At 40.0% G+C, this 16705-nt stretch overlaps 1 long non-coding RNA gene across 1 annotated transcript; it reads right to left on the bottom strand.

Moving 5' to 3' along the window:
* Positions 1 to 4847: 4847 nt before the first annotated feature.
* LOC144586089 (uncharacterized) lies at positions 4848 to 16454 on the bottom strand. The gene is made up of 2 exons (XR_013540817.1): positions 14852 to 16454; positions 4848 to 13150 (listed from the first exon to the last, which is right to left on the bottom strand). It is a non-coding gene; the product is annotated as an uncharacterized LOC144586089 (long non-coding RNA).
* Between the last annotated feature and the right edge of the window lie 251 nt (positions 16455 to 16705).

The raw sequence follows: 16705 nt of genomic DNA, 5'->3' as shown, positions 1-16705 counted from the left end.
CCTGGTATACTTCCTCTGTGTATTCCTGCCACCTCTTCATGATGGCTTCTGCTTCTGTTAGGTCCCTACCATTTTTCTCCTTTATCATGTCCATCTTTGCACAAAATTTTCCTTTAATATCTCCCATTTTTTTGAACAGATCTCTGTTTTTTTTCTTTCACCCCCCTCTTTATTTCTTTGCACTGTTCATTTAAGAAGGCCCTTTTGTCTCTCCTTGCTATTCTTTGGAAGTCTGCATTCAATTTTCTATAACTTTCCCTATCTCCCTTGCATTTTGGTTCCTTTCTCTTCTCTGCTATTTCTAAGGCTTCGTTGGACAGCCACTTTGCTTTCTTGCATTTCCTTTTCTTTGGGATGGTTTTTGTTCCTGCCTCCTGTACAATATTACAAGCCTCCATCCATAGTTCTTCAGGCATTATCTCCACCAAATCGAGTTCCTTAAATCTGTTTTTCACTTCCACTGTGTATTCATAAGGGATTTGGTTTAGATTATACCTGAGTAGCCCAGTGGTTTTTCCTACTTTCTTCAGTTTAAGCTTGAGTTTTGCTATGAGAAGCTGATGATCAGAGCCACAATCAGCTCCAGGTCTTGTTTTTGCTGACTGTAGAGAGCTTCTACATCTTTGGCTATAATCAATCTGATTTTCAGTATTGCCCATCTGGTGATGTCCATGTGTAGAGTTGTCTCTTGTGTTGTTGGAAAAGAGTGTTTGTGATGACCAGCTTGTTCTCTTGACAAAACTCTATTAGCCTTTGCCCTGCTTCGTTTTGAAGGCCAAACTTACCTGTTGTTCCTTTTGACTCCCTACTTTAGCATTCCAATCCCCTATAATGACAAGAACATCTTTCTTTGGTGTCAGTTCTAGAAGGTGTTGTAAGTCTTCATAGAACTGGTCAATTTCAGCCTCTTCAGCATCAGTGGTTGGTGCATAAACCTGGAATATTGTGATGTTGAAAGGTCTGCATCAGATTCTTCTTGAAATCATTGTATCATTTTTGAGATTATATCCCAGTACAGTTTTTCCCACTCTTTTCTTGACTATTAGGACTACTCCATTTCTTCTACAGGATCCTTGCCTACAATAATAGATATGATAATTGTCTGAATTGTATTTGCCCTTCCCCGTCCATTTTAGTTCACTGATGCCCAGGATGTCAATGTTTATTCTTGCCATCTCCCATTTGACCACATCCAGCTTCCCAAGGTTCATAGACCTCACATTCCAGGTTCCTATGCAGTATTTTTCTTTTCAGCATCGGACTTTCCTTTCACTTCCAGGCAGCTGAGCGTCCTTTAGGCTTTGGACCAACCACTTCATTAGCTCTGGAGCTACTTGTACTTGTCCTCCGCTCTTCCTTCGGTAGCATGTTGGACGCCTTCTGACCTGAGGGTCCCATCTTCCAGCGTCATATCTTTTAGCCTTTTGTTTCTCTTCATGGGGTTTTCTTGCCAAAGATACTGGAGTGTCTTGCCAGTTCCTGCTCCAGGTGGATTGCGTTTAGTCAGAACTCTCCACTATGACCTGTCGGTCTTGGGTGTCCCTGCATGGCATAGCCCATAGCTTCTCTTAAGCCCCTCGCCACAACAAGGCAGCAATCAATGAATGGGCAAGCCCATTGCATCAATATCCATCCATCCATCCATCCATCCATCCATCCATCCATCCATCCATCCATCCATCCATCCATCCATCCATCCATCCATCCATCCAAATGAATTTCTATGCCACCCATCTGGAGGTAAGCCACTGTTCTGGGCAGCATTACAAACCGATATAAACAGTAATACAAGAATAAATTAAAATAACAATAAAAATATCCCCCCTTAAATACAGTATCCAACTGTATTTAAAGAATACATATTAACTTCAAAGGTGATGCGAAAAGCAGTATTCGTCAAGCACTATCCATCAGATCATGAACATTAAAATGACTGAAATCAAGAAAGGGTAGAATTTTAAAAGGCCTGGGTAAAAAGCTATATATTTACTTGCTTTCTGAAGTTGAAGCGGGTGATGGCCAAGCACATCTCCACTGGGAGGGAAACCCACAGCAAGGTGGCCACCACCGAAAAGGTCTGACTCCCAGTTCTGCAGCTGGGATTGCAAGTCGACCTAAGGGAGAGGTGTTCTGGCAGGTCGCAAGGTCCTAAACTGTAAAGGATTTAATAAGTTCATATCAGCACTTTGGCCTGGACGCATACTGGCAATTCTTTCTTATGGCAACCATTTTCAGGGTTTCCCAGGTACAGAATACTCAGAAGTAGCTCACCATTCCCTTCTCCTAGGATAACGTGTAGCTTGCTCAAGGCCACGGAGGTTGGCTCTTTTCCTTTGGAGGCACATATATTCTCTAAGAACTGCAGAGAAAGATACTCTGTGGATCATAGAGTCCAACCCTTATATAGAAGGTACAGTGGGAAATCGAACTCCGAACCTCTGGTTCCACAGCTAGATCCCTAAACCTGTAATATATCCAGCAGGTGTCATGGGGTTACAAATCTTGCTAAACTTCTCCAGCATAGCCAATAGTGAGAAATGATGGGAGCTGCAACCAACAACGTCTGGATGTTTAGTATATTGTGGCTGCATCCCACAGGTGGACAAGAAAGATGTAAGCCTTGTCCAGCCTCACGGGCTTCTTCTGCCCCTGTTTGCCTCTGATAGCGTCACCAAATTTGCAGGAAAGGCACAAATGACAGCAGTGGAAAAGTTGCAGATGAATGAAACTGTGTCACGCAGAAGAAGAGTATTTTCAGTCTCCCTGTTGAGAAAGGAAGGGGGCACTTTGCCCAGATAATCTGATTGCCTGTGTAGTATGGGAGGCACCGAGGCACCTTCCTGCACCATAGAAAACCATTGTTGTTGCCACCCAATTTCAGATTTTTTGGGGGGTTGGCAATTACCAAACCAAGAGTAGTCGTCACCTTTTCTTAGTTGTGTGGTCTACAAGGAGTCCAAAGTGGTTCTCAGACATTGCACAGCTGCCCCCTCTGCCTTACATTCCTGAGGTCCAGTGCAAGCATCACCCAGTAAGATCTGGGTTCTTGCTTGTGTGAGGAGGAAGCTCTCCAGATTCATCCCTGATTACAAGCAAGACCCCAGAACCTAGAAAATGATTGAATGGGGATGCTTTCTCATCCAAGATAGAGTGAAAAGTTTGACTTCCTGATGAACTGTGCCCAATTAAGTTTCTCCAGTGAAATTGTGCATCTATTCTAGAAGATGCTATTAGATCTCCTGGTGTTTCTTCCATTGCTTAATATCAGCTGGTTTGTATGTGTCTGATATTAACGCCATAACAGACTGGTGGGAAGATCCTTTCTCCTGTATTTCACATCTAAATATCCCCACAAGCTTCTTAGTAGGACTGCATCCATAGCTGATTTTGTAGCGGGAGCATTGAAGGCCCAGCTATAACTAGGCCAGGGCAACCACACTCTGGTCAGTGTGCTTGTAGTCTCGAGATTAGACTACTGCGATGCGCTGTATGTGGGGCTGTCTTTGAGACTGATGCGGAAGCTACAAATGGTCCAGAACATGGCCGCCAGATTATAAACCAGATTATAAACACCAACATAATTCCCCCACTCTGGTGGCCTTACACTGGTTACCCATTCGTTTTCGCATTGATTTCAAGGTACTAATGCTTACATATAAAGCCATAAACGGTTTAAGGCCTTGATACCCAGCAGAGCGCCTGGCCCCACCTAGCTCTACTCGTGTCACTCGATCAAGCCAAACCAGAAGGTTGACAGGCTTAACCCTGAGAGAGGCCCGGAAGGAGAGAACTAGAAACCAGGTCTTCTCGGCAGTGGCTGCTCATCTTTGGAACACTTTGCCACTGGAGATTCGACTGGCACCCTTGTTGGGATTTTTTAAAAATAAGTTGAAGACTCGGTTCTTGCAACAGGCCTTCCCCCCCTCCCATTACATAGTTTCTTGGATCCTGTTTTCTTTATCGATTTTTGCTCTTTGATCAAAGTTATTTTAATGTTGTTTTTATCTTTGTAAGCCGCCTGGAGTAGATTCCCGAATCTAGATGAGTGGGGCAAAAGTGGAACAAACAAATAAATAAACTGAGGCTTCAACCAAGGGGGGGGGCAAATCTAGAGGGCACAAAATATGTTGGGAGGGCATGAATTTGCCCTTTGGTATTGCGACACATGAAAAACATGGACACACCTACACTGAATGTATACACTACCTCAAGCTTCTCCTCCCTAGGCAAAACGCAAGACAGAACTGGTAGACAGAGCAAAAACATTGTAGTCATCACAGACTCGGATGCAGGTGTTCCTCACCATTTCTCCCCTCTCCCCATATATGCCAACTACAAGTTTAACCAATTCTCTAGTTAACAGTTCTAATGAAAACTGCTGTAGCACACAAGGAATTGGAGACCAGGAAGCATCCAGAAGAATTGCGGATGGTGGAGAAAACAGATTTTTCAGCTTGAAAAAAAGAAGAAGTGTGTGTGTGTAGGGGGGGGGGAATTCTTCCATTTTTAATTTTGTTTTGTTTGTTTTATACTAAAATAAAGTGTGAAGAGCACGAATCAACCACACAGCTCATCCACAGTTCAGTGCCAGGCCATCTCTGGGGGGGGGGCACCCACTCAGAGCCAGTGCTGAGAGGAGGTGGGGCAGGGAAGCAGGGGTACTGCCTCTGAGTGGGAACCCACTTGGGGGGGGGGAGCAGAGCACCGAATGCCGGATCAGTAATGCAGCCAGTAAACAAACCACACTGAACCAGTGGGCCATGCCTATATCTAATAACCATCTTGTGCCATCAAGTCAATTCTGACTGATGGTGAACCTTTTCAGAGTTTTCCAGATACAGAACTCAGAGGTGGTTTACCGTTCCCTTCTCCTAGGGGCATCCTTGGGCAGTGCAGCTTGCCCATGGTCATACAGACTGGCTGTACTTGCTGGAGGCACAGAGGGGAATCAGACTCTGATCTTCTGGCTTTGCAGCTAGCTACATAAACCATTGAGCTGTTTAGCTGCATTTTTGCACTCCCCAAAAATATCCTGCTACTTGAGGGACTATAAAAATGACTGACAAAATTTGGCCCTAACTCTCACGTCTGCCTTTGTTGGAAGGATCCTCTTTTTCCACTATTGAACTCCTAAACTACTTCAAATGTCATCTCTAGATGATTAATTTAATCTGGCTCTTAGCAGAAATATGAATAGGGAGCATTTTGTTTTTAATACTATCCACTTCATCCACACATCCTGAGTTGACACATAGATTGCAAAAGAATTACCTTTGGATTACAAAAAGTCTAGAAAGGAAGTCCAGAACATGGACAATAGGCAAGGAAGGAAGGAAGGAAGGAAGGAAGGAAGGAAGGAAGGAAGGAAGGAAGGAAGGAAGGAAGGAAGGAAGGAAGGAAGGAAGGAAGGAAGGAAGGAAGGTTTCTTTTTACATGTGCTCCCTGTAATCCACCATCATTTGGAGTTTTATTTGATGTAGGGTTTTATCTTACTGGTTTTGTTGGGTGGTCAGGCTTATTATTCATTTTACCTTTATAAACCACTTACAGTAGTGCCTCACACTGAATCATATATAAAATTACAAAATAAATAAAGAAGAGGCAGGCAGGCAAGCCAGCAAGCCAAAGAAAGAAAGAAAGAAAGAAAGAAAGAAAGAAAGAAAGAAAGAAAGAAAGAAAGAAAGAAAGAAAGAAAGAAAGAAAGAAAGAAAGAAAGAAAGAAAGAAAGAAAGAAAGAAAGAAAGAAAGAAAGAAAGAAAGAAAGAAAGAAAGAAAGAAAGAAAGAAAGAAAGAAAATCATATACTAGACATCAGAATTTTTACCCTGCTGGATATCAATCCTGACATACCAAAGAGACTAGAACTGGCTCCTGTATAATATTAGGAGCAAGGTGTTTGCCATTATGATTGATGTATGGGTATGGGGAGGCAGGAAGAAAAAAAGAGTGGAAGAATTTGGGAAGCATTAATGGTCAGCTAGAGGAGAACCACAGAAGGATTGGAACACCTCTATAAGCTCTCTAAGCTAAGGCTGCACATGACATTTATGATATTGAGAATGACATCCCGTCCTAGCTTCTTAACAGCTTCCCCAGTCTAACCATTAGGGCTTTAGCAGTTCCAAGGTAAAAAACTAGCATCACTCCTGGGTAACATCAGCAAAGACTGCTACCAGGAGGACCACCAATATTATTACTAGCTGCAATAAAAAAGCACTTCTTAAAATGTTTTTTTCCACCTAATTGTCAAAACTGAATAATATTATCAGCTTTTTTATCCTTTGAGTATTTCTCTAATAAGAAAGCAGAGAGATGCACAGCAAATAAAAGCAGAAGATTTGAGGATGCAAAGCAATCATGCAAAATGACTTTCATATCAGTTCGATAAGCAGCTGAAATTTAATAACTACATCTCTCCTATGGTGCCAGATGAAAGTTTAATACTTTATGCTTTTGCTTCCTTTTTTTTTTCCTGCATGATGCTCATTCAGAACCATAACTTCTCCTTTTATAGTCCACAGAGTGAAAGGAAGGAGGTTAGGTGCAGTGGATTAATCAAGGCTCTGGAGACACAGGCCAAAGTTGAGCCTGGTGTAGAAAGGGGGAAAAAAGAGGAAAAAGTATTTTCCTACTTAACCAAGGCACACACACACAAAAGCTATATTGGCAATAGGGAAGAAATCCTTCACTTGTCTTGTCCTAGCACTCAAGGATAGAGAGCTACAGCCTTCTCCTCACTGGTGAGGATGGCAATAATTTCCTGGTGCAGTCAACAGAGTCCTTGTATTCATGAGAACAATTTTATAAGCAAAAATAACCCATTGTTTGCATGAAGTTGCTTTTTTGTGCGCAAAATTGTGCAGTCTACAAACGAGGAAGACTGCACCTTTTGTTTAAGAATGTGAAGCACTAAATAGGTTGCTTGTGACTTTCCTAACAACCCACTAGTCCTTTTGTGCTTGTTGATTGTGTGCCTATTTTTTTCTTCCACAGGAAAGGAGTCAAGAGATATTTTGTGGAAATCATAGGAACCTGACCAGGAAACAAAAAAAGAGAACTCTTTGGTTTGCCCTGGGCTGGATGAGGATTCTTGTGGATTTTGTTTTTGACACTCCACATCAAGGCGCCTCATTATTTATTTATTTATTTATTTATTTATTTATTTATTTATTTATTTATTTATTTATTTATTTACAGTGGTGCATCGCTTAACAATGTTAATTGGTTCCCAAAAAAAACATCGCTATGGGAAAACATCGCTAAGCGAAACACCATTTCCCATAGGAATGCATTGAAAATCGGTTAATCCGTTCCAATGGGAATGGATTGCCGTCCTTAAGCGAAAATCCCCATAGGAAACATCGCTAAGCGATACAATGTTTCCCCCATTGGAATGCATTGAAGCCTATTCAATGCATTCCAATGGTTTTGCGATGTCTGTTGTTGCAATTTTAAGTGTGTCTTAAAAGGTTCAAAAACGGTTTTAAATGCTTGGGATCTTTAGTGCACCTTCTGAAACCTTTGCAAACTTAATATGGCTTTGTTCTGAGTCTTCGTTAATTTTTGGTAAATTTGTTTCTCCCCCATTGGAATGCACTAAACTGTAGGTTTGACAGCTGTCAAACTGACAGTTCAGTGTTTTCAATGGGGGAGGGGAAATTCACCAAAAATTTACGAAGAGTCAGATCAAAGCCAAATTAAGTTTGCAAAGGTTTCAGAAGGTGTACTAACAATCCCAAGCATTTAAAACAGGTTTCAAACCTTTTAAGACACTTTAAAAATAGCAAAAACGGAACATCGCTAAGCGAAACAGGGGACCTAAAACTGTCATCGCTAAGCGAGGCAAGGTCCTGAACATAGCTATGTGAAATTTCCCCATAGGGAACATCCCTAAATGGAGCGCATAATCGCTCCAAAAACCTCATCGCTAAGCAAATACATCGTTAAACGAGGCAATCGCTAAGCGAGGCATCACTGTATTTATTTATTTATTTATTTATTTATTTATTTATTTATTTATTTATTTATTTATTTATTTAACTTATATGCCTCCCACTCTACCCAAAGGTCTCTGGATGTATGCTATACCTTATGCTGAGATACCTGGATTCAATGAGAATAAGTCATGTACTGAATATTCTTTATAATCATAAAAAAGAGGTTGCTATCCAATTCAGATACATTTTTGAGGTGGTTTTGTACCTCTGTGATACCCAGTATGGTGTAGTGGATAGGAGGCCTGGATTCAAATTCCTGCTGCGCCATGGAAGCTGGGGATGTGGAACTCATAAAACCACTCCTTAAAGATCTAACTAACCTTAAAAAGCCCTGTTAGGGTCACTATGAGTCAGTAGTGACCTGATGGCAGATAACAACTAAAAACAATTGTACCTCAACCACCATGCTTCACTCAGGGGTTCATGAGATTCTCTGTCTCATTAGCTAAACTGATTTGATTGGCTTCCAGTTCTATGCACCTAGGCTGCCTCAGGCTGCAAAATGTCAAGGGCTGCCTCTGACTAGAGGAAAATTTGAAATGTCAGTTTGGGTGAACAGCGGGAGGCTGGCTACCACCTTCTCTTTGACATGACCATTCCTCGGTGTCTAACACGTATGAATGAGCCTATTTGTTATTTTCAGGTTCTTCAGATTTTGCAAATTCTGATAACCTCTTATCCAAAATAAATTTAAATGGAATGTCTCAAGGGAGACATACATTTATGGCAACCTGAAAGGGCTGTGAGATATTTAACAAGTGATTTTACCAGTCTCTCTCTCTCTCATGGTGAATTCCCATGGTTGAGCAGGGATTTGAACCCAGGTTCCTTAAGCCCTTGTCTAACAATTTGTCTGCAGCACTGCATTGGCTCCTCAGTAGACAGATATTTATACAAACACGAGAAAGTGGGAGTGATCTCTTTAGACATGACTTGTTTCAAAGTGAGTATCCAATTCATGGTAGTATCTTCTGTAACAGCTTATTTTACTGGAATGATCGTTATAATCTTTAATCACATCAAAAATTGGTCTTTTCATGGTAGTGCTTTTTTATTTGTTTCTTTTTTAAAAATATGGCTGAGATTTGAGACATAGGCAAGTATGTACATGCTGATTTTAGGACAGAATGTTGTAGGTTGATAATACAGTTTTACAATGTTTCATGTTTTGTCACGTTGCAGGCAAAATTATTGAAAATAACACAAAGTCTAGACCTAAAAGCAGTATTTCAATACAAAAATACTAAGCTAGCTGGTACTGTAAGAGAATGAATCAATTGTCTACATAAGAATCCAAAGTCCACCAGGGAGCACTTCCTGGTCATATATCATATGTCTTAGAAATATCCTAGTTTTCCAAGCTTTTCACCTCTGCTGGGAACTTTATAACATTTTTATTTTTTATTTTTCTGAATGTTGTTTTGGTTTAGGAAAAATGTTCTTCCTCTTTCAAACCGTTTGGCTTGAAAATAATCATAGATCTGGCATTTAGGAGCAGAACCCGGCAGAAGCTAGTGTCACTATTCATAAAATAATTGACTTTACACAAAAAAAGTGTTCTCTTTAAGTGCTCTTCTCTTTTACCTCCTCCCCCCTTTCCATGTATGTACATTTTATTTTAAATTACTGACTCAAAAGGCAAGGTAAGAAAAAAAAAATCACCTCCAACAACTTCCTGTAATTGCGAATTATTGTGAGGGAAACAGAAGGAAAAGATTTTGAAATTATGAGCCATTATGAGAGAGAGAGAGAGAGAGAGAGAGAGAGAGAGAGGAGGGGAGAGGCAAAGGCAGAGAGGGAGAGAGAAATTGAGAGAGAAGCAATGGGGGAAAAAAAGACATCTCGTCTCCATGAAACACAGCTGACAAGCTCGACTAAATTACCCCGGACCATTACAAAAATCACTTAATTGCCAACCATTTTGTTAGGTCAATTGACTCTAATTGAAAAAATAACAAAAAGCTTATTATGCTGCAAATGCGGCCGTGGAAAATGAGTCTTCTGTTACGAGGAAACAATAATTCTAAATTTCAGCTGCTGCTCGCACTACAAAGTTCAATGTTTTCTCCTGATAGAAATCTTCTGTGTGGCAGAAAGCAGAATATGCTTCTGCTGATTGATATTTCTTTTAATTCCATGTCCCTGTCTCTCTTGTGCTAACCCTCCCTCTCTCACTGTACATATATCATTTTTGTTTTGTCTCATAGTTTGTCACATTTTCTTCCCCTTTATGCCACAATTCATGCTAGTTTACATCCTAGAAGTTGTGATGAGCTAATGAGCATGCAAAGGTTTACATCCTACTCCATCCCCCAACCCAAAAATTGCTCCCAGTATTCTAGAAATCACATTCCACCACTGACACTTTCACACATATCCCCAAAACGGTGTGTGATATAACACCTGACACCTTGATGTTTATTCTCTTTATTCCTTGATTCCTTCAGTTTTTTGGGTGGGGGGTATGCCTGGGTCATAACAAAATATCTGCAATGAAAGAGGAAAAACTGTAGCCAGCTCTTGAATGGTGTGTAGAGCTATAATTAAAATTCCAGTCGATGTGTATAGGTGAAGGATTATTTCATATGAGTACCTTTTCTTTTCCAGGATGGTTTACAGCATTCGTACCATTTCACCAAGATAAACGGTACGGAGCGGTCTTATTGTCCGATTTACAGAATTGAATGGGGGAGATTTATAATGGGCCAGAGTCGAGAATTACTGAGAGAAGTAATTATTTCTTGCCCATAGACCCCGAGAGGGACTCGGGATAGCTGTAGCCTTTGTTCCCTTGCCTTGCTCTAAAGAGACAGGGAAATTGCATGGAAGTCCTCCAGAGTGCCAGCCTTATGATTAGACAGATGCATAAAGCTCAGTTTTCGATGCAACACTTGCTTCCCACATTGTCTTCTGAATGTCCATGGGTTTTTTTTTCTTTGCACAATAAACGGCTGCCTTATTGGGACAATTGTTTAGGAAGGCCTGCCGCATGAAATTCACAAGCATGTGTGACATGATATCAAGCCCACCATCAGTAGCACTGAGTTCAGGATCTTACCAGAAGGAAACTATTTGGGATTAATCTTTCCTAGTATCACCCTAATCCTATATAAATTTAAGATTTAAGCCTGAGATTTAGTGCATGCGCATCACACGTTTACACACTGAATGCCCATTCTATGTGCATCACTGTGGTTCATACTGTTCTTTGTGTAATCCTTCTACTGCTCACCCAAGAAAGAGATCTACCAAATATACTGGACTTCTGCAAGTTTTATTTTTCCTCTCTTTCCTTTTGGGATGTTCACACAGCTGTGTATAATCAATGGAATGTTCTCTTGGCATGCAACAGAAGGTTAGCAAAGGCCTTGACATGCTGCTGAATTTATGAGTAATTGCATTGTTTGAAATGTGCATCATTTTGATTTCTACAGGTGTTTGGAGGGGGGGAAGGGTGGTGAAGGAGGAAAAGAAAATGCTAAAAAACAAACTGGATTTGTGAAGGTTGTTCGCATAACATCAGCTTTTAAAGATCGATGTGAGGAAAAAAATGCAAAGCACATAGAATAAAATCAAGAGGAAAAAAGGGTAAAAAATAAAGGCAAATTCATATTGGGAAGAGTGGTTACATTTTAACATCTTAAATCTTGCAATATTAATGGTCTGTGGAAAAGAGTAACTTCACTTTTTTAAAAAGAAAAAGTTGATAATATTCCCTCAGAATAAGCCACAGATTTGGAGGGTGGGTAGAGAGTTAAACAAAACACCGTTTTCTGAAATCCACTTTTTTGTTTTTTATTTTTTAAAAAAGATAATTAACTTTTTCAACAGCCTGGAAAGACAGAATATCAAGTCGATAGGATCTTGAAAGGAAACGCAAAATGCAACACTATCAGTGAAAGAAAAAAGAAGCTTCACATACCGGAAAAGAACCACTTTCTTTCAAATGAGGAGAGCCCTATAGAGAGAAATAAAAGTGAGGAATGGTGAATTCTGTAACACTAGCCAGACCAATGAGCTTCATCAATTAATCACAGCAAAATAATCACCACCTACATTAAAGAATAATACATGAAAAGGACAGGGCATAGCTTTAACTTATTCAGAAAGGGCTGACTCCCTAATCCCTCTGAGTCTTGACATGTTAACTGGGTAGCAACTAATTAGATGTCAAAAATTCATAAGCACTCTTTAATATTGCATATATCTGCAGCAGACATTTCAATATGAGAGCTGTATACACAGAGAAGTCACTATAGCATTAAAAAGCAGCAGGGTGGGAGGAATAAAAGGAAAACAATAAAAACAATGGCCCTTAAAAACCCCAGAGAATGCCTCCTTTGGATATGCATGCTTTCTTATTCAGAAAAGGTATCACCTTAATAAGAATTATAGGCAAAAAAAGGGGGGTGGGGTGGTTAAAAAAAGAGATTCCCCTGTTCCACGCTGTGTGGACGAAAAGAGGGAGAAAAAACTGACTTATCAAAGGAAGTGCCAGGTAAATAGGAATTTACTATGCATGCACAATGAATATTACGCAGTGCCTTGACACAGGGCGATAATGAAAGACATGCTATTGTGGTATCCATCGGGGGAATTTCTCCCCCCTTCTTCCTTCCCTTGTCTCTCTTGAGCAAAGCAGCAGTGATGTTCTTTGGCAGCTGCCTCCTGTTTCAAGCCATTTCACATAATGCAGGAAGAACCTGAAGTTTTGTGTATTAAGTAACAGAGTGCGGTGGTTGTTTTTTTTCCTGTTGATTTGGAGAATCTGTAATAGTGCCTCTGCGGAAATCATATATTTTAAATATAGAGGAAAGGATAGTTTCGATAGAAAAATAAATAAATAGAGCCTTTTTTTTTTTAGAGAAAAGAAATGTCAGGGGGGAAATTACAGGAGTGTGATTTAGAAGGCTGCCAGCCTACAAACAACACATCATATAACATACTATATTTTACAGCCTACAGTCTTTAATTGCTGCTCTTAAGAATGACAATTGTCTCTCTGTTTTACAATACAGAATTGCTGTTTCCTTTTGTTAATTCCACGCATTGCTTATACAGACCTGGCTTTAGGCACTTCTGTATCATAATTTACTTTTTTTCAGAAAAAGGTTTTATGGGTTTCATATTTGGAGTTTTCCATTCTTCAGGCACCTACATTGAAAAAAATGTCAAAAAATTAAAAATGCACCATGTGGAAAACTGGTCTCTGAACCTTCCAGCTTAATCTTAACCATCTGTACCCAGAAATATGATCTCTGACAAGACACTGTTCTAAATAAGGTTCACAACTGTGCCAATTAAACATGACACTTGCAAAAGGTTGCGTCTTTAAGACAATATCATGAAATTGACCTCCCCTGTTTGTTACATTTCATTGGAGTCTCGTCTTATAGAGACAATAGGGCTCTAATTGTGTAGCATTGATGTATGTATAATAATGAGGTGCACATGGACCAGCTGATTAGTGCCTTCATAGTCAGACATTCTTCCATGTGATGTCAAATCATTAGATGTTGAATCACAGGAATGACAATGAGGTGTGATTTGAACGGTCCCCAACTGCATTAAAGCCAATGGTCAATCTTTCTCTTATCGAAAGTCATTGATCTAAAAATGCGCCACATTAATTCATCTCAATTCCCTATACTCAAATTACAATTAACTAAATGATTTTTAAATAACATTTATACCATTTATTCATAGAATTATAAACCTGAGAAGGATTTCAAAGGTCATTAGTCCACCCACACGTCAATACAGTCCCTGAAATGCAGGATACAGTTGTAACATCCCCAGCACCTGCTTAAAGACTATCCAGTATCTGCTTAAAGACCTACATCAAAGAGTAATCTTCCCCCATACGCTGAGGTCATCTGTTTACTGCCAAACAGCTCACAGATCTTGGGTGTTTTGTTGAATTTTTAGCTGACATTTTGTTTGCTGCTGTTTCCACCTCTCATTTCTAGGACTGCCCATGTCTGGTCCTTCTGCTGCTTGATAGCCCTTCAGATATCTGGAGGATCTTCTCCACGGTCTACTTAATCGTTGCTTCTTCAGGCTAAACAGATCCATCTTCTGACACCTTTCATCTCAGGACTCAGGCTGTGGTCACACCAGCAAAATGTTTCTACTCCTCGTGGGTTTTGACCCTTTTTTGGGGAGGGGGGTTTCAGACGATGCACAACCATTATCAATTTTTTTTGTCCCCCCTCTGTGCTATATCCACATCAATTCCAGCCTGTAGGGAGGCTACTACTATATTTGTTCCGCATTTCATCACACAGGACAACTGAAATTCCATAGATGGTGTACTACAAAACTGATTCATTTCCTATACATGTGGCATGCGGTCCTACACCACTCCCGACTCTTGTCTGACTCTTAATTTTTTTAAAAAATGTTCAAACGGATATGTTGGCGCATTGGTATGCTTCTGTTAAAAGGGCTGTGGGTTCTCCACCATTGAAAGTAACGCAGCACGGAAATAGGGAAAAATGCCCCATATCAGTATGTGGCCAGGAAGGGCATTCTGCTGACACACTGATATACCCACATAATATTTTTTTAAAGAGGGGAAGGGGGCAGAGATACACACAAAAAGAGGATGGGATATGCCCGGCTGCAGGAGGGTAGATGAACATAACGCATCTAATTTAATTTAAAAATGTTGAAGGATGAAAAACTACCTAGAGTGGTCTAATATGACCATATAGGCGGGATAGAAATAAATAAATAAATAAATAAATAAATAAATAAATAAATAAATAAATAAATAAATAAATAAATAAATAAATAAATAAATAAATAAATAAATAAATACCACAGGATACATGTTACGTGATTGCAACGTACATCTCTACAGGAAGCAGAAGATGTGAGAAAACAGGGAGGCATTTCTCTAGTGTGACCGTGGCCTTAGTTTTGCAGTCCCCACATCATTCTGGTTGCTCTTCCAGGCTCCGAACCGTCAATCTCCTCTGGGAAATGTGATGCCCAGAACTGAACAGAGAGCTCCTTCCTCCTTTAATAAAGACATATGGGAGTATTTCTTTTTCTCATACCCAGCTTCGGAAGTCACTCCTTTAAAATTAAGCTCCATAAAAGTAGGACAGACTACTCGAGTCTGCAACCCCCATGAAAGCTTTTAAGCTACACCTCTTTATGACTGTTAAATACTAACACAAGAATTAATGTGATATCGTTAAACTCTCCCCACAAAGGGGCTTGCTTTGCAAATGAGTGAGCATCTAAGAAGCTGTGCATGCACCCAGCATCTTTTTTTTTTGCTACACTGCAAAAAATCAAGTTTTGAATAATTTTGCTCCAAGTTTAATTTATTTTTGATATTTTTCCCCCAAAACCACAGGACTTTTATAACTTCCTGCCTTTCCTCATTCTAGGGTTTTCCGCCCCTTTCCCTGTTGGGGAGGGAATGGCATAACATCTTATATGGGTATATGCACTTTTTTGGGGGTAAGAGTAACTATTTTGAATGTTACATAGAGCTTGATTTTCCTTTTTCTTACCAAAAACATATATGGAAAAAAAAATGAAATCCCAGAGACTCATAAATACTGCAGCATCTTTTAGAAGACCATCTTTCAAATTGGCCTTGGTTGGTTTTCTAATTTTGTTTTAAAAAATTATAAACATACACTGTGTCTACAGTGCAGAATGTTTCATGAATTATTCTTAGGCCCCAATATTTATAAAATGAAAGACTGGCTTTTAAACAGTGATGGCAAAAAAGTTCATTTTAAGGACATGTGCACTTTGGGGCTTAGATTACACTGTGCTTTTCTGCATATTTAATATGTGTGTGTGCATGCACATGCGCGTGGTCATTGCATATATGAGAGTGTAATGTAAAGAAGACAATTGCATTTTGTGTTAAAAGTTAAATTCCCACTATTTCACTCATTTATTTTCATTATAATCCTCTTCTTTCCTTAATCTGCATTTCTAAAATGTGAAGACTTTCTGTTCCTAAACATAAGAAGACATAATGCACTCTTTTCTCTCAGTAAATATTTCAGGAATACTAGGGAACAAAAAGCTTCTACAATTAATATTTTCTTGTAATTCCTCAGAGCTATTTCAAATTATGCCTGAAATACCTTCTTAGCTGTAGTTTTGTATTCAGTTAGACTTCAACCATCTGATGTCAGCCTTGGAATTGATAAAATAGTAATAGAAAAAGAAACAATGATCAGTTGAACCTGTGGCTTAAATTAGTCTGTGATTAGTTTAAAACTGAGAGATTCATACGTCTAATGTAAAACTAAGTTATTTGCACTAGATATGATCAGAAATCACCCCTCCTCCCTGGCTGACTGCCCCACTCACAAAGCTGGTGCGCACTGGGTCAGATCATCCTCCTACAGCATCCTGCCTGGGCTTCCTTTCCTGGTCTCCTCCAGCAGCCGACCAGTCAATGGCTGTGCACCAAGAATCCATCCCACCTCCTTGTCTGAGTGGCTGGCTGCAGGAGGAGGCAGGGAAGGGAAGTACCGTTGGTGCCACATGTCTGAATTGCGCAGAGGCACAAGGAAGCACTTTGTGCCCATGTCTACTTCAGAGAAATGACAGAAAGGGGGAGGGGGAAGCAGAAATCCCTCTGAGGTTGTTTTATAAAAATGAATGTGGGAGAAAGCCAACTACCCACTTCTATTGGGTAGTTAGCCGCCTAGAGTGGTCCTCACCGAC

This window comes from Pogona vitticeps, chromosome 1 (assembly GCF_051106095.1).
Source record: "Pogona vitticeps strain Pit_001003342236 chromosome 1, PviZW2.1, whole genome shotgun sequence".
Lineage (NCBI taxonomy): Eukaryota > Metazoa > Chordata > Lepidosauria > Squamata > Agamidae > Pogona > Pogona vitticeps.
This window is presented reverse-complemented; position numbering and strand designations above follow the sequence as displayed.